At 40.2% G+C, this 27562-nt stretch overlaps 1 pseudogene; it reads left to right on the forward strand.

The window, feature by feature from the left end:
• On the forward strand, positions 1-26895 carry LOC146895570 (cytochrome P450 3A11-like; annotated as a pseudogene).
• Positions 26896-27562: the final 667 nt, after the last annotated feature.

A 27562-nucleotide genomic window follows, 5' to 3' on the forward strand; every position in this document is an offset into this window, starting at 1 on the left:
ATGTGTGGTCACACAACTTTCTGTTTTGCTTACACATTGGGGACCCAAAAACATGACATCTTTGAGAAAGAGGGAATTCCTGGGCCCAAACTGCTGCCATTTTTAGGAACTCTGCTAAATTACTACAAAGTGAGTGTTGATTCCTGATTGTCAATAATGGTTTAACTCTATTAAATGTTCCTTAGGAGGAAACTCTGAGACTTAAAGCACTCATATTGTGTGTTCTTATGATACCAGAGAATGTCTAGTGGTTCCTTGGGGTTGTATTGCCAACTTAAACTATCAAATGTTTGTGTGTATTTTTTTTGTTAGACTTGTTTATTCAAGTATCCGAAAACACTCTTTCCACTTCCTCCCATCCTCCCAATACCCTCCCGCTCACCCTACTTCCCCCACTCACTCTCCTCTTCCCTCACCATTCCCAAGAGCAGTCAGGGTTTCCTGCCCTGTGGGAAATCCAAGTTCCTTCCCCCTCCCTGCAGGTCCAGGAAGGTGAGCATCCAAACAGGCCAGGATCCCAAAAAGCCAGTCCATACAGACTAAACAAGGCCCAGTGACATTGTCAATGGCTTCTCAGTCTTCATTTGGACCTTGGGGGCTCAGTCAGTCCCCATGTCAACCACATTCAGAGAGTCCAGTTTGTTCACATGCTCGTTCAGTCCCAGTCCAGCTGGACTTGGTGAGCTCTCATTCGATCAGTCCACTTGTATCAGTGGGTGAATGCACAATTCGCGGTCCTGACTTCCAGTACTCCAATGTGGGTCTCCGTCTCTATCTCCATCCATCGTCAGATGAAGGGCCCCTCTGATTTTGTTTTCCTTGCTCACAATCTCCCTCCCTCTGCTTCTCATTTGGGCCTAGGGAGTTAAGTTCAGTGTTCCAATATGTGTCTCTGTCTCTATGTCCATCCATTGCCATATGAAGGTTCTATGGTGATATGCAAAATATTAATCAGTATGGATATGGGCCAAGGCCAGATCAGGCACACTCTCCTCTGCTGCCCAGAGTACAATCTGGGGACCTCTCCTTGGGCCTGGGAACCCCTCCAGGATCAAGTCTCTTGCATACCCTAAAATGGCTCCCTTAGTTGAGATATTAACTTCCCTGCTCCCATAACCATCCATCCTCCCTCCCCCCTCCCATTCCTCCAAGTCATCCCCGATCCTTCCCCTCTCCCCTCTCCCTAACATTCTCCCTTTACTTCCACCCCCACCCCCCATGCACCAAAGATTGCCTAGCAATCTTGCCTCCTTCTAATATCCAGGAGGATAACTATATGATTTTCTTCAGGTTCACCTTCTTATTCAAATTCTCTAGGATCATGAATTATAGACTCAAAGAACTTTAACTGTGGCTAGAAACCACTTATGAGTGAGTACATACCATATCCTCTTTTTGGGTCTGTGTTACCTCACTCAGTAAAGCGGTTTCTATTTCCATCCGTTTGCATGCAAAATACAAGATGTCATTGTTTTTTTTTGAAAGTAATTTTATTAAATTATAAAAGTTTTCATTTACGCCCCTCTTCCAAACACCCTCCAACTCCCCCCACTCCCTCTCCTCCTCCCTCTTCGGCCCTAAGAGCAGTCAGGGTTTCCTGCTCTGTGGGAAGTTCAAGTTCCTCAACCCTCCCTCCAGGTCCAGGAAGGTGAGTATCCAAACACACTGGATCCCAAAAATCCAGTATATGCAGAGGAAACAAGTCCCAGTGTCATTGTCAATGGCTTTTCAGAACGACTCCGGGCCAGCCACATCCAGAGAATCCGGCCACATCCAGAGAATCTGATTGGATCACGTGCTCGTTCAGTCCCAGTCCAACTGGCATTGGTAAGCTCTCATTAGATCCGTCCCCTTGTATCAGTGGGTGATAGCATCCCTCGCAGTCCTTATTTCTTTTTTCATTTTCTTCGTCCTTCTGCTCCTCATTTGGACCTTGGGGGGCTCAGTCTGGTGCTCCAATGTGGGTCTCCGTCTGTATCGTCATCCATGTCCAGATGAAGGATCTATGGTGATAAGAAAATATTCATCAGTATGGTTATGGGCCAAGGCCGGTTCAGGCACCCTCTCCTCTGTCCAGACAACAATCTGGGGATCGCTCCTTGGACCTGGGATCCCATATATAATCAAGTCTCCTGTATCCCAAAAATGACTCCCTTAGTTGAACTATATTCTTGCCTGATCCCATATTCATCCTTTCTCCCTCCCCCACATCCTGGTCCACCGAGCTTTGCCCACTCCTCCCCTACTCCCTTCTTTCTAACCGTCCCCCCTTCTAACAACCCTACCACCCCCTCCATGCACCCGAGGTTACCTGGGACTCTTGTCTATTTCCTACCTCCTGGCGGATAGCTGAATAATCTTCATCAGGTTCATCTTCTTATTTAGCTTCTCTAGGATCATGAATAACAGGCTCAAATACCTTTATTTATGGTTAGAATCCACTTATGAGTGAATGCATACCGTGTTCCTCTTTTTGGGTTTGGCTTACCTCACTCAGTAAAGCATTTTCTATTTCCATCCATTTGCATGCAAAATTCAAGATGTCATTGTTTTTTACCGCTGAGGAAAACTCTAATGTGTATATGTTCCACAACTTTTTTAACCATTCTTCTATTGAGGGGCACCTAGGCTGCTTCCAGGTTCTGGCTATTACAAATAGTGCTGCTATGAACATAGTTGAACAAATGCTTTTGCAGTATGTTAGGGAATCTCTTGGGTATATTCCCAAGAGTGGAATTGCTGGGTCCTGATTGAGGTTGACTCCCAGTTTCCTGAGAAACCGCCACACTGATTTCCACAGTGGCTGCACAAGTTTGCATTCCCAGCAACAGTGGATGATTGTTCCCCTCATTCCACATCCTCTCCAGCATAGGCTATCAGTGGTGTTTTTGAGTTTGGCTATTCTGACAGGTGTAAGATGATATCTCAAAGTTGTTTTGATTTGCATTTCCCTGATCGCTAAGGAGGTTGAGCATGACCTTAAGTGCCTTTTGGCCATTCAAAATTCATCTGTTGCAAATTCTCTGTTCAGATCAGTACCCCATTTTTTAATTGGGTTATTAGGGTTTTAGTGTCTAGTTTCTTGAGTTCTTTGTATATTTTGGAGATCAGACCTTTGTCTGATGAGGGGTTTGTGAAGATCTTCTCCCAGTCGGAAGGTAGCCTTTTTGTCTTACTGAGAGTGTCCTTTGCTTTACAGAAGCTTCTCAGTTTCAGTAGATCCCATTTATTCATTGTTTCTCTTATTGTCTGCACTCCTGGGGTTCTGCTTAGGAAGTGTTCTCCTGTGCCTATATCGTGTAGACTACTTCCCACTTTCTCTTCTATCAGGTTCAAAGTGGTCGGATTAATGTTGATGTCTTTAATCCATTTGGACCTGAGTTTTGTGCATGGTGATAGATATGGATCTATTTTCATTTTTCTACAGGTTGACATCCAGTTATGCCAGCACCATTTGTTAAAGATGCTATCCTTCTTCCATTGTATACCTTTAGCTCCCTTGTCAAAAATCAGGTGTTCATAAGTTTGTGGGTTAATATCCGGGTCTTCTATTCGATTCCATAGGTCGACTTCTCTGTTCTTATGCCAATACCAAGCTGTTTTTAACACTGTTGCTCTGTAATAGAGTTTGAAGTCAGGGATGGTAATGCCTCCAGAAGTTCCTTTATTGTATAAGATTGTTTTGGCTATCTTGGGTTTTTTGTTTCACCATATAAACTTGATTATTGTTCTCTCAAGTTCTGTGAAGAAGTTTGGTGGGATTTTGATGGGAATTGCATTGAATCTATAGATTGCTTTTGGTAGAATTGCCATTTTTTCTATGCTGATTCTCCCAATCCAAGAGCAGGGGAGATCTTCCAATTTTCTGGTATCCTCCTCAATTTCTTTCTTCAAAGACTTAAAGTTCTTGTCAAATAGGTCTTTCACTTCCTTGGTTAGAGTTACCCCAAGATATTTTATGCTATTTGTGGCTATCATGAAAGGTGATGTTTCTCTGATTTCCCTCTCTGTTTCTTTATCCTTTGTGTATAGGAGGGCAACCGATATTTTGGAGTTGATCTTGTATCCTGCCACGTTACTAAAGGTGTTATCAGCTGTTGGAGTTCTTTGGTAGAGTTTTTGGGGTCACTTATGTAAACTATCATATCGTCAGCAAATAACGAAAGTTTAACTTCATCCTTTCCAATTCGAATCCACTTGATCTCCTTATGTTGTCTTATTGCTATTGCTAGAACTTCAAGCACTATATTGAAGCGGTATGGAGAGAGTGGACAGCCTTGTTGTGTTCCTAATTTTAGTGGAAAAGTTTTGAGTTTCTCTCCATTCAATTTGATGTTAGCTGTCGGTTTGCTGTATATTGTGTTTATTATATTTAGTTATGATCTTTGTATCCCCAGTCTCTCCAAAACCTCAATCATAAATGCATGTTGAATTTTGTCAAATGCTTTTTCAGCATCCAATGAAATGATCATATCGTTTTTTTTCTTTCAGTTTATTTATATGTTGGATTCCATTGATAGATTTGTGTATGTTGAACCAGCCCTACATCTCTGGGATGAAGCCTACTTAATCATAATGGATAATTTTTCCAATGTGTTCTTGGATTCGGTTGCTAGTATTTTATTGAGTATTTTCGCGTCGATGTTCATGAGTGAGATTGGCCTGTAATTCTCTTTCTTGTTTGTGTCTTTGTGTGGTTTTGATATCAGGGTAACTGTAGCTTCATAAAAAGAGTTTGGCAATGACTCTTCTGTTTCTATATTGTGGAATACATTAAGGAGTACAGGTATTAGCTCTTCCTGGAAGTTCTGGTAGAATTCTGCATTGAAACCATCTGGTCCTGGGCTTTTTTTTCGTAGGGAGATTTTTGATAACAGCTTCTAATTCTTCACGACTGACAGGTCTGTTTAGATTGCTTACCTGGTCTTGGTTCAACTTTGGTATATGGTACTTATCTAAAAAAATGTTCATTTCTTGTACATTTTCCAACTTTGTGGCATATAAACTTTCATAGTAAGATCTAATGATTCTCTGAATTTCCTCTGTGTCTGTGGTTATGTCCCCCTTTTCATTTCTGATCTTATTAATTTGCATGTTCTCTCTCTGCCGTTTGATTAATTTGGATAGGGGTTTGTCGATCTTGTTGATTTTCTCCAAGAACCAGCTTTTTGTTTCATTGATTCTTTGGATTGTTTTCTGTGTTTCTATTTTGTTAATTTCAGCCCTCAGTTTGATTATTTCCAGTCTTCTACTCCTCCTGGATGAATCATGTTCTTTTTTTCTAGTGCTTTCATGTGTGCTGTTAAGGCTCCAATGTGTGCTTTCTCCGTTTTCTTTAATTGGGCACTTAGTGCTATGAACTTTTCTCTTAGCACTGCTTTCATTGTGTCCCATAGGTTTGAGTATGTTGTGTCTTTATTTTCTTTAAATTCAAGGAAGACTTTAATTTCTTTATTTATTTCTTCCTTGACACAGGGGTGATTGAATAGTTGACAGTTCAACTTCCATGAGTTTGTTGGCTTCCTGGGGGTAGCATTGTTGGTGAATTCTAACTTTAATCCATGGTGATCTGAGAAGACACAGGTGGTTACTAATATTTTTTTTGTATCTGTGGAAGTTTGCTTTGTTATCGAGTATGTGGTCAATTTTGAGACGGTTACATGAGCTGCAGAGAAGAAGGTATATTATTTCCTATTTGGGTGGAATGTTCTATAGATATCTGTTAAGTCCATTTGATTCAATACCTCCAATAATTCTCTTATTTCTCTGTTGGGTTTCTGTCTGATTGATCTGTCCATTGGTGAGAGAGGAGTGTTGAAGTCTCCTACTATTAGTTTGTGTGGTTTGATGACTGCCTTGAGTTCTAGAAGTGTTTTTTTACATAAGTGGGTGCCTTTATGTTAGGGACATAGATTTTCAGGATTGAGACTTCCTCTTGATGCATTGTTCCTGTTATGAGTATGAAATGTCCATCTCTATCTCTTCTGATAGATTTTAGTTTGAAGTCAGTTTTGTTAGATATTAGAATGGCCACATCCGATTGTTTCTTAGGTCCGTTTGCTTGGAAAACCTTTCCCCAGGCCTTTACTCTGAGTTGATGTCTGTCTTTGTCTTTGAGGTGTGTTTCTTGAAAACAGAAGAATGTTGGATCCTGTTTTCATATCCAATGTCTAAGTCTGTGCCTTTTTATAGGTTAGTTGAGTCTATTGATATTAAGTGATATTAATGACCAGTGGTTGTTGACTCCAGTTATTTTTTGAGGGGGGGTAGTGGAGAATATGTTTTTCTCTTCTTTGAGTTCTGCTTGTGAAGGGTCGCTAGATGCCTCAGTTATTGTAGGCGGTGTTAGGAATGTTGGATTCCTTGGGTTGTGATTTTCCTTCTAATACTTTCTGTAAGGCTGGATTTGTAGCTACCTATTGTTTAAATTTGTTTTTATCCTGGAATATTTTGTTTTCTCCGTTGATAGTGAACTATAGCTTGGCTGAGTAAAGTAGTCTGGGCTTGTATCCATGGTCTCTTAGTTTCTGCAGTACCTCTATCCAGGACCTTCTGGCTTTTATGGTTTCCATAGAGAAGTCTGATAAGTTTACCTTTATAAGTTACTTGATCTTTTTCCTTTGCAGCTCTTAATATTCTCTCTTTAATCTGAAAGCTTTGTGTTTTGATTATTATATGGTGAGGGGATTTTTTTTTTGGATTCAGCCTATTCAGTGTTCTGTATGCTTCTTGAACCTTCATAGGGATATCGTTCTTTAGGTTTGGAAAGTTTTCTTCTATAATTTTGTTGAATATATTTTCTGGACCTTTGATCTGCAATTCTTCCCTTCTTCTACCCCCATTATTCTTATATTTGTTTTTTTTATTGTGTCCCACATTTCCTGAATGTTTTGTGATGAGAATTTGTTTGATTTTCTGTTTCCTTTGGTCAGAGCGTTCAATTTCTCTATGGTGTCCTCAGAGTCTGAGATTCTTTCCTCTATCTCTTGTATTCTGTTGGTTATGCTTGTTCCTGAAGTCTCTGTTCATTTACCTAGATTTTCCATAGCCAGACGGCCCTCGGCTTGTGATTTCTTCATTGACTCCATTTCAGTTTTCAAATCTTGAACTGTTTCCATTACCTGTTTGATTGTTTTTTCTTGGTTTCCCAGAATTTCATTTATGGATTTATTCTTTTCTTCAAACTTTTTGGTATATTTCTCTTCCATTTCTTTACTCATTTCCTCAATCTTTTTGTTATACTTATCTTCTATTTCTTTATGGCAGATTTTCACCTCCTGTTTAAGTTCCTCTATTATTTTCATAAAGATCCGCTTAGAGTAAATTTCTTCTATTTCTTCTGGAGTAGGGTGTTCAATTCTTCTAATTTTGTGATCCCTGGATTCTGGAGATGTCATGTTGCCTTTCAGGTTGTTGGAGGAATTCTTGCATTGGCACCTGCCCATCTCCTCCTCTCTGGATGAAACTCCTCAGCACTCTCTGGATAGAACTCCTCAGCACTGCAGCAGGGATAGCTGGTATTTCCAGGACCCAGGAGACAAAAGGGCAGTAGCAGTGGGGGCAGGGAGGGGTACCGTGGAACACTGAAGACCCTGCTGCAGAAGCTGAGGTGGGAGGGGCTGTGTTCTCTTTTGGGACAGACCGTCCAGGCGAACTCCCACTCACCTTTCTGGATAGAACTTCTCAGTACTGCAGCAGGGATAGCTGGTGTTTCCAGGACTCAGAAGTCAAAAGGGCAGCAGCAGTGGGGGCAGGGAAGGGTCCCGTGGAACACCGAAGACCCTGCCGCAGAAGCTGAGGGGGGAGGGGCTGTGCTCTCTTCAGGGACAGAGCACACAGGCAAGCACCCACTCACCTCTCTGGATACAACTTCTCAGTGTGTGTATGTTTTTTGATCATGGTCCATGACCAGTCTGCAACAGGCATTTCCAAGTTCATGTAGTGAGTGGCAAAGCTTGCATGGCGTCTGCTCAGGTGTTTGTCCTAGAGGTTCTATGCTTAACTTGCTTATTCTTTAAAATAATTTATTATTGTTATTCGTATTATCATTATTTATTTTTATTTATGTGTGTAGTGTCTGTATCTGGTGCTGTGCACATGTATGTGTCTATGAATTTGCATGCAGAGTCCACAGGAATGTGACAAGTATCCTGCCCGATCACTGCTTCGTCTCCCACTGAGCCATCTTGTTCATGCCACTAAACATTACTGAAGATCTTTTCTCTGTCAGAAACAGTAAACCTCATTTCATGGGAATTGAGGGCTTGGTTCCCTGGCTACAGAAAAAAATGGTACATAAAAGACAGTAATGGATTTCTTGCTATTTCTTTTTCCAGGGTGTATGGAAATTTGAAGTTGAGTACTTGAAAAGTATAGAAAAATATGGGGGTGAGTATTCTGGAAAATCCCATGGAGTTGACTCTTTTTATGAGGATGTACTGTATTTTGGCAAGAATAATGCCAGCCCAGAATTGTAGTAATGACCTGTCTCTTGTAAAAATGATGCCATGTGTGATTAAGTGCCATGGTTCACAAGTTTGAAAATCTTGAGATCATTGTATACTGTGACTTTTTGACAAGCTTTGATGTTTCATGGACTCTGGTCATTGTGTGTTTTTTATTATATATATATATATATGTATATATATACATATATATATATGTATGTATAATGTATGTATATATTGTGACAGGGTTTCTCTATTACAGTCCTGGTTGTCTTGAAAGTCAGTTCATAGACCAAGTTGGCCTCTAAGTCACAGAGATCTGCTTTCCTCTGCCTCTGAGTCCTGGGATTAAACACATGGGCCACCATGCCTGGCAAGACCTTATGACTTATCCAGTGCCAGCATCTTTTTTAAATCTTTTGTACCTTCCTTTTATTACATAAACTGCAATATTTCATGTCCCTCTAATGTGCTCTATCAAATGTGATACCGCCGGTTGTGATGGAGCATGCCAGTGATTTGCTGAAGGAGGCAGAATCAGGAGTATCAAGAGTTAGAGGCCAGTCTGGGTTACACAAGTGTGTGAAACCATTTCTTTGCCACATTCACTCACCTCCTTTAGAAACCCTTACTCTTTTAGCTCAATGTTGACTTCAACATATCCATTTACTTCAGGGATGGGAGGACATAGCTGAACACTTGGTAAACAGTTTATGCTTAGCATTAAAAATTTCTTTGCCAATGTAGAGATTTTGTTATTGTTTATATTTTATTTGAATCCCAAGGTGGTTTTTCCTTCCTGTGAGGGGGGCATGTGCCATGGTGCACAAACTTAGGTCAGATGAAACTTTTGGGAGTTGGTCCTCTACTTCCAGTGGATTGAACTCAGGTGATTAAGCTGGGTACAAGTGCCCTTATCTGCTGAGCCATCTTATTGGCTCCAGCCAATATATATGTATTTTTTCTGAGGCAGAATTTCTCTGTGTAACAGTCCTGGCTGTCCTGGAACTCACGCTGTAGGCCAGGATGGCCTCGAACTCACAGAGATACATCTGACTCTGTCTCCTGAGTTCTGGAATTACAGGTATGTACCACCACCACTTCATGCCTCCTGACTTTCAATGGAAGTGTTTATCATTGTTTCCTGTACATTTTAACTGACTTTGGAGTTTCAATGTGTTTAAAAATTGAAGTGATCATTCTTTGATCTATGTCATTAATGGTTCTATTAAGTGGCTGAGTCAGCAGAAGGAGATGTTTTCTACCATTGATGTTGGAGTTTGGTTATAATTTTGGAGTAGATGTCATCTTTATGCTATAAGACACAAACAAGTGAGAGGAGGCTCTGACTCTTCTGCCTCTTCATCTCTTCTCATCTATCCTTAGGAACCACAGGCCTGAAAGCAGGAGTTGATGTAGCCCATAAAGGCTATGCTACTCAAAGCCAACAGTAGGTTTGTAGTCTATCCAATGACCCTGTGTGAATGTCATCTTGCAATATTATTGCTCATCAGCACTTGATAATGCTTTTTCAACTTTTCACTGACTTAATATCTTATATCTTTTTCCCCCCACTGGATCTCTCTATGTAGCCCTGGCTGTCCTGGCACTCATTAGAGATCCACCTGTTTCTACCTTCAGGGTGCTAAGATTGAAGACATTAGCCACCATGCCTGATCCTAATGTTGGTGTTGTATGAAACATTTTGCTTACATTTGTTATTAGTTTTGTGTGTCTGTGTGTGTACCAGTGAATCTCATTGGACTTACTTACAGAACCATGTGCGACTGTGAGCTACTTTCTAGTGGTTCACCACTGAAGAAAATGTCTTGCCCTCCCCCAGCAACTGTTTTTTTTAATTTTTTATTATACTTGTTCATTTATCACAGAGGGGCATGTGCTTCATGTCACACATGTAAAAATTAGAGGACAACGTATGGCAGTCAGTTCTCTCACTCCACCTTGTAGATCCCAGGGATTGTACTAGTGTTAATTGGGCCATTTTGCTTTCCCATACCAGGAATTTGCTGTGTGTAAATCCTTAGACAGGCTCAGGACCCTGAGCCTCCTGCTGGAATGTTGACAGTCAAATCACCCGCAAGTCTTGTATAGGTATTCCTAGCTTCAGAATATGGAAGACAGCATTATGTTGCTCTTCTCTTTATTGCATGGCTCTAATGTTCTTTTTGTCCCACCTTCCATGTTATCTGAGCCTTGGAGAAGTCAGTAAAGATCATCATTTAAATCATTTATTGTTGTCTGCTTCTCAACTCAGTGTATCAAAACCAGGGACTGGTATATTCTAGGCAGTCTTTCTAACACTGAGTTACACCCCAATCCCAAATACTGAGATATTTTATTATTTTTAAGAATTTTCCTTTAATATGTCAATGTTTTGAGGATTTATTTTCACTTTAAAAATTTTAACTTTAACATTCATACTAAGCCTTCAGTTATGAATTTTAGTTTAACATTTTTTAAACATGTATTTCTATTACTTTTGATATATATATATATATATATATATATATATATATATATATATATATATAACGCACATGACTGTTGATGATCATGGAAACCAGAGGCATTGGATCAGCCTGGAGCTGGAGTTACAGGTGGTTATGAGCCAACCAATGTAGGTGCTAGAAGCCAAACTCAGATCCTATACAAGAGCAATATTTGCTCTCAATTGTGGCTCCATCTCTCCAGCCCTTGTGATATTTTAAATATGTAAAAAATCACAGAAAATTGTATAGACAACTCTCATATATTCATATGCAGACTTTAAAAATTCCACTTGTTATTTCTAATTATGATGTCTTGCAGAATTGTTTTGTATTTAAGTGGCTCATATCTTGAATGTCATCACCTCTGACTTTACAAAGATGTTTCTGTATTCATGATCAGATTGCCCAAGTCAGACTGGGAACTCCTGTGATGATCTGTTGTATAAGCAGAGTGAGGGCCACATAACATTGGAATCAAAGTGTAGATTTCGGGCTCCCACTTCAGAACCCGACTTTGGTTAATCAAACATTTTCCCTATGCAGGTTATTTGAAGGACAAACACCCATGTTTATTATCACAGAGCCAGAGATGATCAAGAATGTACTAGTAAAGAAATGTTATTCTGTGTTCACAAACCGATGTTTATGTTACTTTTTTTCTAATTAAAAAACAGAAAAAATAATTTTTGTGATTTTTATTGATGTGTATATATGTGCCTATATGGTTGAAAGACTTATGTGTGTAGGTTCCTGTGGAGGCCAGAAGAGGGTGTGAGGTCCCCTGGATCCGGCATTCCACTCAGTTGTAAGTGGCCTGACATGGGTGCTGGGAATTGAACCAGGGTCCTCCAGAAGAGCAATAAGTACCCTTAATCATGGAACAGTCACCCAAACATCTCCCTTTAGTGATCCAATCCTTTATATATTAGTTATTGAATTTTGTTTGTTTGTTTTGTTGTTTTAGAGACAGGTTTTCTCTGTGTATCCCTGACTCTCCTGAAACCTACTCTGTAGACCAGGCTTGCCCTAACTCAGTGATCTATGTGTCTCTACCTGTCTCTGCTTTTCAAGTGCTGGGATTAAAGGCATGCCAATGCTGCCTGGCAAGACTGGGTATTTGGTTCCTGTTTTTTTTTCAAGATAGTGTTTCTCAAGTAGCCTTGGTTGCCATGGAATTCACTTTGTAGACCAGGCTAGCTTCAAACTCACAGAGATCTGCTTTCCTCTGACTCATGAGTGCTGGTATAAAGGTGTGAAACACCATCAACTGGCTACTTTTTTAATAAAGAAAATGACACACACACACACACACACACATTCACAGTGGCTTCCATAATAACATACAAGCAAGGTCTAGGTATTCATTTTGCTAATACAAGTGACTTGAGAAAGGGCAAATATACTATATCATTGTGATCTAGTTGTAGAAGGAAACTGTTGTTATCTAGATTGTTTTTATAGTTCCTATTTCATGGGTCATCTCTTGTGTCTGCATGGTGCAGTACATTTTATCACTGGTCTAGATTTGTGTGGTGATGAACACTCAGAATAGAGAGCTGTTCCTCTAGCTATTCCCTCTTGCTAGTCTATTAGCTACCTCCCCTTTTCTCTCCTTTAGTATCCAGTTTCCTTCTCTGTGGACTGTGTAGCCAGTGTCCAGTCTGATGAGAATTTATGTGACCCTTCTGTGTGGGTTGACTTGAGTATAAATTATATGCTTTTCAGATTAGCTCTTAAATCTATAGCTTTATTTAAGTTAATTTTCTGTGAGGTATGATTCTTAGCTCAATGTGCTCTACATTTTTAAACCATGGATACCCTGTTTCTCTTTTACTACCCTATGGTCCCAGTAATTGACTTCAGGTTGTTGGACTTAGCAGTAAGCACATTTAACTACTGAGCCAGAACTCTGCCTCTCATTAAACCTTTGGCCATTGGCTGACATTTGCTGAAGGGCTAGTTTCCTTTCATCAAGGAAACTACCTTTCATCAGCTACCTTTCATCAAGGGAAGCCATTTCCATTGCTTCTTGTTGTGCTGAGTGCTTTAATATAAGGACAGTTGGAAGAGTCCACATTAGAGTCTTTAAACGATAAGTATGGAAGATAGAAGGAAGTTTCCAGCAGGAAAATAGAATTATATTTCTCTTTTATCACTGTGTAAGAATTAAGGAAAGAGGATTTCTACAGCATTATTCCTAAACAGACAGACAACCTTGAAATCAAACAAGCCAGCAGCTGGAGAGATTGCTTATTGACTGAGAGCTCTGAAAGAGAATGGAAGTTGGTAGCTTACATTCACATCCAGCGTCTCACAAACCACCTTAACTCCTACTTTTGGAGATCCAGCTTCATCCTTTGGTCTCTGATTAAAATGTACATACATATACATACATTCACACACACACACACACACATACATACAGACAAGCATAAAATACTAAAACAAAATCGTTAAAAATTCCAGTGTCAAATCCTTTGAGTGTCTCAGTGCTGGAGAAATGGCTCAGTAGGTAAAGGACCTGAGTTTGGATCCATAGCATTCAAATAAAAGCTGGGCATAGCAGCAGGCATGTGTTATTTCAGAGCTGTGTTTGTAAATAGGTAGATTCTAGGGATTGCTGGCTAGCAACTCTAGCCTTCTAGCTTCAATGAGAGACTCTGCCTTAGAAAAGCAATAGAGAGGGATAGAGGAAGATCCCAGACATCTGGTCTCGAAATGAGCATGCACTTTGACACTCTAGACTACACAAGCACACAGACACACACACACACACACACACACACACAGAGACATTCACACAGACACCATACAAAACTTTCCTTTTCACAACACTTAGGTGTAAATACAGAGCTGGGTGAACTTGTCTGATGCAAAGTTAACTTTCTATCTATCCCCAAGTCATTTACCATCTGCATAGCACTGGAGAATCTAGTCAGTCTTCACCCATATTATGCCCTCTCCAACCCTGAAACTAGTTTTCCAACTACAGAGAGATTTACATTTAGAAGGATCCTGGAATAGAAAGGTTTCAAAGCTCAATAGGCAGCTAGCCCAGTGAGCACCAGATTTCTTATAGGATGAGAGTAAATTCTGACTTTTTTGTATCTAACATGAGGCTTGATCCATAGTAAACAGTTAGTAACTACTTGTTATACAGCAATATCCACTTAGTACTTTTGCAACCATGGAAAATTCTGAACTTACCAAGAACAATATTTCTATTTTTCTTGGACTCTAGAATTTTGGCCCATTGAGCATAATGAGTAAAGCCATCACCCTATCTAAGGATGAGGATTGGAAGAGACTTCGAACCTTGCAATCTCCCACCTTCACCAGTGGAAAACTCAGAGAGGTGACTAAAAGACTGTTATTTGAAATATTTGTGTGACTTGAGTATCCACATTTAACAATCATGGCTGCCATGTGTTTTGTGCTTAGATGTTCCCCATTGTTGAGCAGTATGGAGATATTTTGGTAAAATACTTGAGAAGAGGGGCAGAAAAAGGCAAATTTCTCAACATGAAAGAGTGAGTAGTGGTACATCCACTGTGGTTCTGGGAGAGGAAGGGCAGCTGGGGCAGAAGGGTGATCCTTCTGTGTGACTCATATGTCTAGCTGCTCCTTCTTCCCTTTAAGACAGTAGATGACAATATATGCAATTGAAAATGAAGCATGATAGTACCAAAGTCACACAGGTAGAGGGTGAGTAGGAGGGGAAAGTACTTGGTCAATACTGAAGAAGTTTAGTCTGTATTGGCCAAGAATATGAATTATTTCAGGCTTCTTGTTGCATGTGCTAAATCCCATGTCTCTCTCTCCTCAGAGTGTTTGGGTCCTATAGCATAGATGTGATCACGAGCATGGCATTTGGTGTGAACGTTGATTCCCTCAACAACCCAAAGGACCCTTTTGTGGAAAAGACCTAGAAACTCTTAAAATTTGATTTTTTTTTGCTCCATTATTCATGTCAGTAGGTATGTATGATGGTTCTTCTGCCTTTTGACCTCCTGATCTTGTGTGTGGCCATGTTTGTCAGTTCTGCCTTTCTCTTTTATATTTATCAAAACCATTACCACTATTGGAATAGAGGTCATACCCTTAACGGCAAAATCCAAAACTTTTAGTGCATTCAAAGATATGTAGCCCATTGCTTTTGTTTTAGAACTTCATTTTTTCTTTTAGACAGGGTCTAACTGTGTTGCTATAACATGCCTGAAAGTCAATGCATAGACCAGGCTGGCCTTGAACTTAAAGTGATCCCTCCACCTCTGTCTCCTGAGTGCTGGGATTAAAGATTTAAATCATCACTCCTGGCTTTGTTTTGGAATGCTTTTATTTATTCTTTGACAATATAATATAGGTATACAATCTAACTTCATTATACCCTCCCATAACTCTCACCTCCCTCTTTTCTCAGACATCACAACAAATCTTCCTCCCAATTTATGTCCCTTCACTTTGGTCACCCAGTGGGTCCAATCAGTGCTGACTGCTATGATACTGACCAATAATATTGGCATGATCTCACACAGGTTTTCAGCTAAAGAGTGGGCCACACCATGTCCAGGATATGGCATTTCACACCACCCCTCTCTGACTCTTACTTTATCCACATACCCTGCTTCATGATGATCCTTGAGGCTGGAGTGGTAGTGTCCATATGGCCCATCATTAGCATCAACTACAGAGGACTTTGTTCTAGTCATGCTGCACATTTGCACCATCGTCCGTCAAGCAGCCTTGACCTAAGCAACCACCAATTCACTTTCTGAATATTTACGTATTCTGGGTGTTTCACATCAATGGAATCATAGACTATGTCATCTCTAAGATAGGTCTCTGTCATTTAGCACATTATTAAATGACACTATTTTAGCTGTCCCCTATGTCTATGAATGAGTAATATTCCATATTTGTTGATAGACACTGAAGTTAGTTTTAGATGTTTGCCATGAATTTTGCTGCTATGAGTATTTGTACAATGCTATACTTGAGTATCTGTTTTTCTGTTTTGGGGTATACATTCAGAATCACTCCTCAGTTACAAAGTAACCCTATTTTTAACATATTAAACAACTGAGCATATGTTTTCCACAGAAGCAATTTATAAATCTTCTAGAAATGCAGGAGAGTTCCAAGTTGTTCATGCTCAACTTATCACTTAGCTCACCTATAACTTTGATCTCTGCCTCTTAGTATATATGCTACAGGCTAGACCTGTGGTTTTGATAAGCATTTCTCTTGTCCTAAAAAAATTAAAAACCAAGTTAATATGTTAATATATGCTCTTAGATCATCTCTCTTACATAGGTGAATTCATTTAACATTTTAAAAAGATTTATGTATTTTTATGTTGTGTATACTGCTGTTTTGCTTGCTTGAATGTGTACCGCATGAACAAAGTATTTTTACACGCCATAAAAGGGCAAGGAATACCCTGGAATTGGAGTTACATATGTCTGAGAGCAGCCACATGAGTGTTGGAAGTCAAACCTGTGTAAAAGTAGCAAAGGGCCTGCTTTTTGTCCTGCCCAGCTCCCGCATGGCTAGCTTAGCCCCGGAAATAATAAAACAGAAACAGTATTCATTTAAACACTGTCTGGTCTGTTATCTGTAACCTTTTATTGGCTAACTCTCACATCTTGACTAACCCATTTCTAATAATCTGTATATCACCCCGAGGTCGTGGCTTACTGGCATGAGTCTAGCCAGACTCTGTCTCGGGAAGGGGAATCATGGCATCTTCCTTACTCTGCTTCTTTCTCCCAACATTCTGTTCTGTCTACTCTGCCTATCTAAATTCTGCCCTATCAAAAAGCCAAGGCAGTTTCTTTTTTAACCAATGAAAGCAACAGAAATACAAAAGGACCTCCTACATAAAACCTGGGTTCTTGTAAGATCAGTCAACCAACTGCAACACCATCCCTCTGGTCCCTGTAGTAAATTTTTGTATATGTTCTGTGTGCAGTTAGCAGTGGTGCTTCATTTGGGGTTTTAATACTTTCTCTCATGTGGCCTTTTGCCTACATTCCATCCTTCCTCAACACCTAATATCATCCTTTTCTGGTCTCATTTTTAGCATTATCCCATAACCACATTTACACCTGTTCACACATTTGCATTTATTCCTTATAGGATAGACCCTGGAAGTGAGGGAGATTGTATGATTTTCATTTCTTTCTGAGTTTGGTCACCTGCATTTGAACTTGGCTTTACAGAGGTGCTGGGTACCAAATTCGGGTCTTATATTTACATGGCAAGTGTTTTATCAATGAGACATCTCTCTGGCCCTGGAGTTAATTGTTTTACAATTTTAGTTTTTTTTAGATTTTTATTTTATTAAATTATAAAAGTTTCCATTTCTGCCCCTCCTCCCAACACCCTCCCACTCCCCCCAATCCCCCCACTCCCTCTCCTCCTCCCTCTCCATCCCTAAGAGCAGTCAGGGTTTCCTGCCCAGTGGGAAGTTCAAGTTCCGCCCCCCTCCCTCTAGGTCCAGGGAAGGTGAGAATCCAAATACACTGGATCACCAAAATCCAGTATATGCAGAGGTAGCAAGTCCCAGTGACATTGTCAATGGCATTTCAGAAAGGCTCCTGGCCAGCCACATTCAGAGAATCTGGTTGGATCACGTCCTCATTCAGTCCCAGTCCAACTGGCCTTGGTGAACTCTCATTATATCAGTCCCCTTGTATCAGTGGGTGCTCACATCCCTCGCAGTCCTGATTTCATTTTTCATTTTCTTCATCCTTCTGCTCCTCATTTGGACCATGGGGGGCTCAGTCCGGTGCTCCAATGTGGGTCTCCGTCTGTATCGCCATCCATCATCAGATGAAGGATCTATGGTGATAAGCAAAATCTAAATCAGTATGGTTATAGGCCAAGGCCAGTTCAGGCACCCTCTCCTCTGTCCAGAGAACAATCTGGGGATCTCTCCTTGGACCTGGGATCCCATTTAAAATCAAGTCTCTTGTAAACCTTAAAATGACTCCCTTAGTTGAGATATATTCTTCCCTGATCCCATATCCATTCCTCCTCCTTCCCCCCATCTCAGTCCCCCGAGTTTTCCCCATTCCTCCCCTACTCACTTCTCACTAACCCTCTCCCCTTCCAACAACCCTCCCACCACCACCCCCATTCACCCACGGTTATCTGGGACTCTTGTCTATTTCCAATCTCCAGGAGGATAAGTACATGATTTTCTTCAGGTTCACCTTCTTATTTAGCTTCTCTAGGATCTCGAATAATAGGCTCAAAGACCTTTAATTATGGCTAGAATCCACTTATGAGTGAATACATACCATATTCCTCTTTTTGGGTCTGGCTTACCTCACTCAGTAAAGCGTTTTCTATGTCCATCCTTTTTCATGCAAAATTCAAGATGTCATTTTTTTTTACCACTGAGTAAAACTCTAGTGTGTATATGTTCCACACCTTTTTTAACCATTCTTCTATTGAGGAGCACCTAGGTTGTTTCCAGGTTCTGGCTATTACAAATAGTGCTGCTATGAACATAGTTGAACAAATGCTTTTGTAGTATGTTAGGGCATCTCTTGGGTATATTCCCAAGAGTGGAGTTGCTGGGTCTTGAGGGAGGTTGACTCCCAGTTTCCTGAGAAACTGCCACACTGATTTCCACAGTGGCTGCACAAGTTTGCATTCCCACCAACAATGGATGATTGTTCCCCTCATTCCACATTCTCTCCAGCATAGGCTATCATTGGTGTTTTTGAGTTTGGCTATTCTGACAGGTGTAAGATGATATCTCAAAGTTGTTTTGATTTGCATTTCCCTGATCGCTAAGGAGATTGAGCATGACCTTAAGTGCTTTTTAGCCATTCAAAGTTCATCTGTTGTGAATTCTCTGTTCAGTTCAGTACCCCATTTTTTAATTGGGTTAATTAGAGTTTTAGTGTCTAGTTTCTTGAGTTCTTTGTATATTTTGGAGATCAGACCTTTGTCTGTTGAGGGGTTTGTGAAGATCTTTTCCCAGTCAGAAGGTAGCCTTTTTGCCTTACTGACAGTGTCCCTTGCTTTACAGAAGCTTCTCAGTTTCAATAGGTCCCATTTATTTATTGTTTCTCTTATTGTCTGTGCTCCTGGGCTTCTGCTTAGGAAGTGGTCTCCTGTGCCTATATCTTGTAGACTACTTCCTACTTTCTCTTCTATCAGGTTCAAAGTGGTCGGATTAATGTTGATGTCTTTAATCCATTTGGACCTGAGTTTTGTGCATAGTGATAGATATGGATCTATTTTCATTCTTCTACAGGTTGACATCCAGTTATGGCAGCACCATTTGTTAAAGATGCTATCCTTCTTCCATTGTATACCTTTAGCTCCCTTGTCAAAAATCAAGTGTTCATAAGTTTGTGAGTTAATACCCGGGTCTTCTATTCGATTCCATAGGTCGACTTCTCTGTTGTTATGTAAGACCCCGCACTTTTCTGTGGATATCCACACCGAATCCAGGCATGTGCTTTCTCGAACTTGGGCCCACGAGAATGGACGATTGTCCTGAGGGTTAAAAGAGACACACACAAAAAGAGACCTTTGCTCATTTACCAGAGTAAATGGCAACTTTATTAAACTCAAGTCGGGTATATATATCAGTGGGCTAGAGGGATCGAAAAGGCAGGGCCTCCTCCCATTCAGGAGCAGGAGGAGAAGATTAAAGGCTCCTGGCACCTAGGGCAGGATCAGCTGGGGGAGGCAGGCTATGGGCCTACTGCTAAAACCTTGAATACAGGTGGAATCACCATAACAAAGAGAGCCAGGTTCTTGCTAAGTTATCCCCTCAAGCCAGCTCTAGTGCAGAATCTCCAGGGAGCCGGAGGTCACAGGGCCCTCCGAATCTCTAGGAGAAGGGAAAAGACCTTGGTAGCTACATTGTTATGCCAATACCAAGCAGTTTTCAATACTGTTGCTCTGTAATAGAGTTTGAAGTCAGGGATGGTAATGCCTCCAGAAGTTCCTTTATTGTATAAGATTGTTTTGGCTATCCTGGGTTTTTTGTTTTTCCATATAAACTTGATTATTGTTCTCTCAAGGTCTGTGAAGAAGTTTGATGGGATTTTGATGGGAATTGCATTGAATCTATAGATTGCTTTTGGTAGAATTGCCATTTTTACTATGTTGATTCTCCTAATCCAAGAGCAGGGGAGGTCTTTCCATTTTCTGGTATCCTCCTCAATTTCTTTCTTCAAAGACTTAAAGTTCTTGTCAAATAGGTCTTTCACTTCCTTGGTTAGAGTTACCCCAAGATATTTTATGCTATTTGTGGCTATCATGAAAGGTGATGTTTCTCTGATTTCCCTCTCTGCTTCTTTATCCTTTGTGTATAGGAGGGCTACCAATTTTTTGGAGTTGATCTTGTTTCCTGCCACATTACTAAAGGTGTTTATCAACTGTAGAAGTTCTTTGGTAGAGTTTTGGGGGTCGCTTATGTTCACTATTTTATCGTCTGCAAATAACGAAAGTTTAACTTCATCCTTTCCAATTCGAATCCCCTTGATCCCCTTATGTTGTCTTATTGCTATTGCTAGAAATTCAAGCACTATATTGAAGAGGTATGGTGAGAGTGGACAGCCTTGTCGTGTTCCTCATTTTAGTGGAAAGGCTTTGAGTTTCTCTCCATTCAATTTGATGTTAGCTGACGGCTTGCTGTATATTGCTTTTATTATATTTAGGTATGATCCTTGTATCCCCAGTCTCTCTAACACCTTTATCATAAATGGGTGTTGAATTTTGTCAAATGCTTTTTCAGCATCCATTGAAATGATCATATGGTTTTTTTCTTTCAGTTTATTTATATGATGGATGACATTGATAGATTTGCGTATGTTGAACCAGCCCTACATCTCTGGGATGAAGCCCACTTGATCATAATGGATAATTTGTCTAACGTATTCTTGGATTCAGTTTGCCAGTATTTTATTGAGTATTTTTGCGTCAATATTCATGAGTGAGATTGGTCTGTAATTCTCTTTCCTGTTTGTGTCTTTGTTTGGTTTTGGTATCAGGGTAACTGTAGCTTCATAAAAAGAGTTTGGCAATGATTCTTCTGTTTCTATATTGTGAAATACATTAAGGAGTATAGGTATTAGCTCTTCCTGTAAGTTCCAGTAGAATTCTGCTTTGAAACCATCTGGTCCTGGGTTTTTTTGGTAGGGAGATTTTTAATAACAGCTTCTAGTTCTTCACGATTGACAGGTCTATTTATATTGTTCACCTGATCTTGGTTCAACTTTGGTGTATGGTACTTATCTAAAAAAATGTCCATTTCTTTTACATTTTCCAACTTTGTGGCATATAAATTTTCGTAGCAAGATCTAATGATTCTCTGAATTTCCTCTGTGTCTGTGGTTATGTCCCCCTTTTTATTTCTGATCTTATTAATTTGCATGTTCTCTCTCTGCCATTTGATTAATTTGGATAGGGGTTTGTTGATCTTGTTGATTTTCTCCAAGAACCAGCATTTTGATGAATTGATTCTTTGGATTGTTTTCTGTGTTTCTATTTTGTTGATTTCATCCCTCAGTTTGATTATTTCCAGTCTTCTACTCCTCCTGGGTGAATCAGCTTCTTTTTTTTTCTAGAGCTTTCAAGTGTGCTGTTACGTCTCCAATGTGTGCTTTCTCCGTTTTCTTTAATTGGGCACTTAGTGCTATGAACTTTCCTCTTAGCACTGCCTTCATAGTGTCCCATAGGTTTGAGTATGTTGTGTCTTTATTTTCATTAAATTCAAGGAAGACTTTAATTTCTTTCTTAATTTCTTCCTTGACCCAGGGGTGATTCAGTAGTTGATTGTTCAACTTCCATGAATTTGTTGGCTTCCTGGGGGTAGCATTGTTGGTGAATTCTAACTTTAATCCATGGTGGTCTGACAAGACACAGGTGGTTACTAATATTCTTTTGTATCTGTGGAAGTTTGCTTTGTTATCGAGTATGTGGTCAATTTTGAGACGGTTCCATGAGCTGCAGAGAAGAAGGTATATTATTTCCTATTTGGGCGGAATGTTCTATAGATATCTGTTAAGTCCATTTGATTCAATACCTCCAATAATTCTCTTATTTCTCTGTTGGGTTTCTGTCTGATTGATCTGTCCATTGGTGAGAGAGGTGTGTTGAAGTCTCCTACTATTAGTTTGTGTGGTTTGATGACTGCCTTGAGTTCTAGAAGTGTTTTTTTACATAAGTAGGAGGCTTTATATTAGGGGCTTAGATATTCAGGATTGAGACTTCCTCCTGTTGAATTGTTCCTGTTATGAGTATAAAATGTCCATCTCTATCTCTTCTGATTGAATTTTGTTTGAAGTCAATTTTGTTGGAAATTAGAATGGCCACACCTGCTTGTTTCTTAGGTCCGTTTGCTTGAAAAACCTTTTCCCAACCCTTTACTCTGAGTAGATGTCTGTCTTTGTGGTTGAGGTGTGTTTCTTGTAAACAGCAGAATGTTGGATCCTGTTTTCGTATCCAGTCTCTTAGTCTGTGCCGTTTTATAGGTGAATTGAGTCCATTAACATTAAGTGATATTAATGACCAGTGGTTGTTGACTCCGGTTATTATTATTTTTTGTTTGTTTGTTTAATAGAGTTTGTATGTGTCCCTTCTTTGAGTTAAGCTCATGAAGGATCACTAGATGTTTGAGTTATTGTAAGCAGTGTTGGGAATGTTGGATTCCTTGGGTTATGATTTTCCTTCTATTACTTTCTGTAAGGCTGGGTTTGTGGCTACGAATTGTTTAAATTTGTTCTTATCCTGTAATATTTTGTTTTCTCCATTGATAGTGAACGATAGCTTGGCTGGGTATAGTAGTCTGGGTTTGCATCCATGGTCTCTTAGTTTCTGCAGTACCTCTATCCAGGACCTTCTGGCTTTCATGGTTTCCATAGAGAAGTCCAGTGTAAGTCTGATAGGTTTACCTTTATAAATTACTTGCCCTTTTTCCTTTGCAGCTCTTAATATTCTTTCTTTAATCTGTATGTTTTGTGTTTTGATTAATATATGGCGAGGGGATGGTTTTTTTTTGATCAAGCCTATTCGGTGTTCTGTGTGCTTCTTGAACCTTCATAGGAATATCATTCTTTAGGTTGGGAAAATTTTCTTCTATAATTTTGTTGAATATATTTTCTGGTCCTTTGATCTGCAGTTCTTCTCCTTCAATCCCTATTACTCTTAGATTTGTTTTTTTTTTTTTTCCAGCAATACATTTGTCTTTGCCCTGCATTCTCTGGCCAATCACCCTGATATCCAGAAGAAACTGCAAGAAGAGTTCGATATGACTCTGCCCAATAAGGTGAATGAATGATGCTTAGCGTAGAAGGAAAAAGAGACAACTTCTCATCACAAGCAATGGTGTGTGTGTGTGTGTGTGTGTGTGTTAGCGAGTGCATGTGCATGCTTGTGCGTGTACATGTGCGTGTGTGCTTGAGAGAGAACACAGGTGAATATCTGCGTGTGCATGCATGTGTGTGTATGTGTGTGTCTGAGCGTGTATGTCGGTCTTAGGCCTATACTGTATATTATTCTTAATTACTCTACACCATGTTTTTAGACACACTTTCTCACTGAACCTGTAGCTTATCAATATGGCTATGTTGTCTGGTCAATACACTCTCTCTGTCCCCTGCCCCTACTGCTGGCATTATAGCTGTGTGCCACAGTGCCTGGCTTCATGAACAGTGTGTATCTGAACTCAGGTCTTCAGGCTTGTATAGTAGACATTTCACTAACTGAGACATCTTTTCATCCAAAAGTGCTAGTTAGTTATTCTAACAACTTTGCAAAAGGTTGAATATATGGGTGAATGTCTGCTCTTAAAGAGGATCCATTCAGGTTTCATCCCCAGCACCCAGATGACCCAGATGTCTGAATTGCCAGTCACAAGGAATCTGATGCCCTCTTCTGACTTCTGTAGGTACTGCACTCATATGATGCACATACACATATGTAGGCAAAAACACCTACTACACTCGTAAAATAAAACAATTAAAATCACTTTACAAGGTGTTATAAGTGCCTAGGTCTTTTTTTTTACTTTATTTTTTTATGTTTTAAAGACTTTTTCTTTCTTTCTTTCTTTCTTTTTCAAAGTTTATTAATTTATAAAAGTTTCCATTTCTGCCCCTCCTCCCAACACCCTCCCACTCTCCCCAATCCCTCTCCTCCTCCCTCTCCATCCCTAAGAGCAGTCAGGGTTTCCTGCCCTGTGGGAACTTCAAGTTCCTTCCCGCTCCCTCCAGGTCCAGGAAGGTGAGCATCCAAACAGACTGGATCCCAAAAATCCAGTATATACAGAGGAAACAAGTCCCAGTGTCATTGTCAATGGCTTTTCAGAAAGACCCCATGCCAGCCACATTCAGAGAATCCAGCCACATTCAGAGAATCTGGTTGGATCACATCCTCGTTCATTCCCAGTCCAACTGGCCTTGGTGAACTCTCATTAGATCAGTCACCTTGTATCAGTGGGTGAATGCACCCCTCGCGGTCCCGATTTTCTTTTTCATGTTCTTCCTCCTTCTGCTTCTCATTTGGACCTTGGGGGGCTCAGTCCGGTGCTCCAATGTGGGTCTCTGTCTGTATCGCCATCCATGGTCGGATGAAGGTTCCCTCTGGTTTTGCCTTCTTTGCTCACGTTCTTTTTCCTTCTGCTTCTCGTTTGGACCTAGGGAGATAAGTCCAGTGTTCCAATGTGGGTCTCTGTCTCTATCTCCATCCATCATCAGATGAAGGTTCTATGGTGATAAGCAAAATATTTATCAGTATGGTTATAGGCCAAGGCCAGTTCAGGCACCCTCTCCTCTGTCCAGAGAACAATCTGGGGATCTCTCCTTGGACCTGGGATCCCCTTTATAATCAAGTCTCTTGTAAACCCTAAAATGACTCCCTTAGTTGAGATATATACTTCCCTGATCCCATATCCATCCTTCTGAACTCTGCTTTCAAGCTACTGAGAACTCAGTACTACAATGCAGACCTTTGGAATGTTAATGTAGAATCTCAGCACAAATATTTTTCTTTTTTCCAGTCACCTCCCAACTATGATAAAGTGATGGAGATGTAATACCTCGACATGGTGCTGAATCAAACCCTCAGGTTTTACCCCATTGGTAGCAAAATTGTGAGAACCTGTAACAAAAATGTTGAAACGGATGGCATGTTTGTTCCCAAAGGGTCCAGAGTGATGAAACCAGTTTATGCTCTTCACCATGACCCACAGAACTGGTCAGAGTCTGAGAAATTCTGTCCTGAAAGGTATTAGAATCTCAGGAATGGGAACCCGCTCTGAACTATGCTGGGCTGAATATGCTATAGTGTCTTTTGTGAGAAGATGATCTAAATGTGTTTTTGCATCCTTTCAATTCTGTGAGGAGAATATCAGAGAAAGGGAAGAGTAAAGCAGAAGATAAAAAGAGAAGGGAAGAAAATGTGACAATTTTAAGAGTGTTTGCCCCCTCCTTCCTCAAGTAGCAAATGACCAACTAAGTGTGGGGCAGGTACCCATTTTCCTTCAGTTTACTGATGTGTGCTTTCTCAGGCATGGAACCCAGCATTCTCCTGAAGAGACTTTTAGAGTTTAAAGATGTATTTTGTTTTCTCTCTTTATTGTCCTCTTTCAATTGTATGCATACATAATATATTTTGGTCATTTTCACCTCACATTACCCAGCTTCTTTTCCCTCCTACTTATGTTGAATCTCCACTTGTCCCCATACAGGTTTCCTTCTGTTGTCATGTCTTCCTGCTTGTTTGTAACTCATGAGTTTAATTAGGGTTGCTTGCATAAGTATAGGTATAGGAGCTATTTCCTGAAGAATGGAGAACTCAGCAGTAGCGACAAAATTGAAGAGAATATTTTTCTCCCCTAGGAGCCATTAATTGTCATGAGCTTTTTAGGGAGGTGGCATCTCATAAACTCCCTCCCCCATCCTTGATGGACTGTATCAATATGGTCTAGCCTTGTGTAGGCAACCACAGCTGCTGGGAGTTCATGAGTACAAAGACTGTATCAAGTTCAGAAGATAGTGTTTCACAGCACCCCTCTCATTCCCTGGATCTTATGTCATTCTTTTCCCTCTTCTGAGATGTTCCATGAGCCTTGGAGGGGATGATACTTATGTCCCATAAAGTGCTGAGCACTCCACCATCACTCATTCTCAGAATTTTGACCAGTTATAAGTCTATGTGTTAACTGTCTCCCACTGCAATCAGAAGCTTCTCTGACCAAGGTTGAGAGCAACACTACTTTTTGTGTATAAACAAATTTTATTTAGAATACAGTTTGATACCATATTCACTTAGCAAAGCAACAGTAGTACATTTTCCCCCTAGAGACTATGACCTCCATAGCCACTGGAGTTTGACTCGATTTATAGAACCAGGTATTAATTCCCTCTGTAAATTGGAATACCAATACAATTAGACAGCGGTTGATTACTCCTACCCCATAACATAAGTATTACACCACTGGTCACATGATGATGCATTGTTTTTCAAGAAGCACTTGTCTTATCTACTACATTGAATCTCATATAGGACAAAGAGGATGGAAAGGACTTTTAGTGCACAATTCTCAGAGTCAAATATCTGGAAGCCTAAGTTCAATGAACCTTTCCCAAAGCTACCTATATGTTACTGTTTAGATGTTTGAAGGCAAATTCATGTATGTAGTTCTTATTCTTCTATCCTTTGCTAATTTGTCATTACTGTGTGTCTCTAGGTTCAACAAGGAGAACAAGGGCAACACTGATCCTTACGTATACATGCCCTTTGGGAATGGATCCAGGAATTGCTTTGGCATGAGGCTTGCTCTCATGAGCATGACACTTGCTCTCACTAAAGCCCTGCAGAACTTCTCATTCCAGCCTTGTAAGGAAACACAAGTGAGGAGAAAACTATCTGTTATGATGTTTTATGGGAGCCTGTTTTCCAACTGAGGGTTCGGTGTATAAAAACAAATATTTTTGTTCAAGGTTAATTTTTTTTATGATCTAATGAGTTATTTGTGTCCAGGGAAGAACTAAGAGCTCTCTTGTGCTGTGTCTGTATAAAGTACAACTTTAGCATTATGAAGAGTTAGTACAGGCCAATTTGACAGGATTATATGTATTCTGTTTGAAGACCCAGGCATGTCCATTAGAGACTGGGTATGTCATCAGCTAGTCAGAGGTACAGTTATTATAACTTCCTGTTTCTTTGGTGGTGCATTTTTCTTTCAGAACTCACAGAAGCCCTCCTCTGACAGTCTTGTCAACAACTGGTTGTGCATTAGATTCACTGAGGAGCTTTTCAACAGATATGTGGTTGCTGGGATGTTTCTCAGGTGGCAAAGAGCTTAACATGCATAAAACCCTGATTTCCATAAATAAACTAGTTGCAGTGGTACATTTCTGTAATCCCTGCACTCAGGAGGTGTAGGCAAGAGGATTAGAAGATCAAGTAATCTTTGACCACTTAGAGAATGTGAAGCTAACATGGGGTATGTGACAGCTGGTCTCAAAAACAAAAGCAAAAACTCGTGGTGCCTGGGCATTTCTGAAATCCTAAAATAATTTACCCGAAGTGTGGCTTTAAAAGCTTACCACTGACTTGCCATACGTGGCC

The sequence above is a fragment of the Myodes glareolus genome, chromosome 2 (genome assembly GCF_982192425.1).
Source record: "Myodes glareolus chromosome 2, mMyoGla1.1, whole genome shotgun sequence".
Lineage (NCBI taxonomy): Eukaryota > Metazoa > Chordata > Mammalia > Rodentia > Cricetidae > Myodes > Myodes glareolus.